The sequence below is a fragment of the Fusarium oxysporum genome, chromosome 14 (genome assembly GCF_000149955.1).
Source record: "Fusarium oxysporum f. sp. lycopersici 4287 chromosome 14, whole genome shotgun sequence".
Taxonomy (NCBI): domain Eukaryota; kingdom Fungi; phylum Ascomycota; class Sordariomycetes; order Hypocreales; family Nectriaceae; genus Fusarium; species Fusarium oxysporum.
Genome location: NC_030999.1, coordinates 1694132 through 1696519, shown reverse-complemented (window position 1 = coordinate 1696519; position 2388 = coordinate 1694132).

Sequence of the window (2388 nt, the reverse complement as noted above, 5' to 3'; positions counted from 1 at the left end):
TCTAAAATTGGAGGGGCCCCGTCCCAATTTCCATAGTTGGTATAGTTTTCTCCGCTATGGGACTCCCTCACGCCTTGTTGTTCCTCAAGTGGTTTACCTTAAGGTCCCATTTGCTAGCTATTTCAAGTGAATCATTGGCTTGAAACTAAAAAACAGGCTTGTCAACAAATAAATGAAATCAAATAAATTCAAATAAATCCAAATCAAATCAAATTAAATCGAGTCGAAATGAACTCAAATCAAATCAAATTGCGGGAGCCGAATTTATTTGGATATCTGGATTCATTTGGATAGAAGCACTGGCCAATCATTGCTGGTACTGTAACCCCAGGTTGACCCACTCCCGACCAACGCGTACCTTGAAAGTTATTGCGTCCGTCGCGTTTCGAGTTGCTTGACGAAGCCACCTGCCCCCACACCCTCGCTCCCAATGGCTCTGCCTACGAATCCCGATATCTCAGCTGCGCTGTTTTCAACAACCTCTACAGCCAATAGCGACCCCGATACAGCGACTAGCTTCAATCGATCCGATGACAATATAGAAGCGAATGTGGACATTTCTTCGATAGCTCACTTAGGGTACAAAGGCATCGATTGGCATCGCCTCCGAGGGTATTTAGCCAGTAAACAAAAAAAGAAGGCAGCGGACAGGATGGGTATGGGAGCACGGATACCATATCGAGAAAGAAAGTTCCGGTCACCGTTTCTGACTCTGCAAAGAGTATCAATAGACAAAGGCTGCCATTACCCACATGTATGATGCTGCGTCAATACTAGCTTCTCCGACGACGGCAGTATCCACGCTTGTTACAAATAGCAATTAACCTATTTTCAGTTCCCGCGATATCTTCTGAGCCAGAACGAATATTCAGGCTTACATGGCGGGTGGCCACGCCTCCGAGAAGACGGCTGCAAGCAGATATTGTCGGAGCAACGCGGTACATCTTATCGTAGGACAAAAGTGGGGCCATTGAGATATACAAATAAATCCAAATAAATCCAAATGTGCCCAAATGAATTCAAATCAAATTCAAATCGAGTCGTCCAAATCCAAATCAAATCCAACTAGGGTCAATTTGATTTGAATTTATTTATTGACAAGCCTGCTAAAAAAGCCTCGACATGTTTAAGTTGCAAATAATACTGAAACTCTTGAATGACTGGGGTTGAACGATAATACAGCTTTCCTTCTATTCTATGGCTGAATTCAAGGCTTCTTATTCATCGATATCCGGGCTTGAGGGTATGCCATTTCAAAAATTCCGGGAATCACCCTTTCCTTCCTTTCAAGTCTCCGACTGCTAGGGTGAAGGCCTTTAAAGTACAGTTCAGAGTCTTAGATGAAATCATCTAGAGATATAAACCCGAGAAGACGATTCGTTATGACAATAAATAACCGAATTCAATAAAATATTTTTTCCTTCTTGGCTCGGTTTATGGTTATAGGGGGAGAACCCGCTGTCGGAATGGTGCCATAGGACCTGAGTACTCTTATCTCGAGACTCCTTCCTTAGTAAAAGATAATTTGCAGCCTGTTGTTTGAGTTGTCGCTTTGTATTTCCGTTCTCTTAAAATAATAAGGAGGTTCCGGTGACTATGGCCTATAAATAATATTCTCCTACTGGCTTTCTCTTTGCTCGACCTTCCAGTTATAAATGCTTAGCCGCTGGGCGCTGCCCAAGCGTTGATTGCTTGCAATAAGGCACCCCGTGGTTCATATTCGGATATAGGTGGGAGGCAGTCGTCGGCGAACGATGCCGGTATTCGTCTTTGTGTCGAATCCATAACAATGCAATTTTGATAGGCTCGCAATTAAAGGCGCCTAAAGCCTCCTGAATTTGGGACGTTTCTAGTTAAATTTATAGATACACTAACAGGTAAGAGTCAAGTCACAATGAACACAATAAGATGGAAAGCCCGACAACAGAGGTAGTCGATACCGAATACAGTAATTAGCACAGGACCCGTCCAATTTTAGAAGGACGGGTACCCGTCCCCCATACTTGACCGCTTGGTTACTGTCTCAATGTGCGCGGACGAAAGGTTTAGAATCTAAAGGAGATATTTCTGAAAAACGACGGGAGATTGCAAGGGGGGGACGGGAGGAAAATGGAGAATGTGGGGCGATTTGCATGAACATTAGTACAGGTAGGGTTAAACCTACTGCCAGCCGAGGTCCAACCTGGAGCTCCACCGTTGAGAGTAAGCCTCCCCTTAAACATTACGTCGGCTCGACGGCTTTTGTCTGCGCCTCGTTCTTTCTAACTCTCTACCTTCCAGTGCCCCCGCGACCTGCCGGCGCGAGAGGAGAGCGGCCGTGGTGCCTTACGTTTAAAAAACACAAACCATTCCTCACTTTTACCCCCGCCCCAACCCTTCAAAAACGGG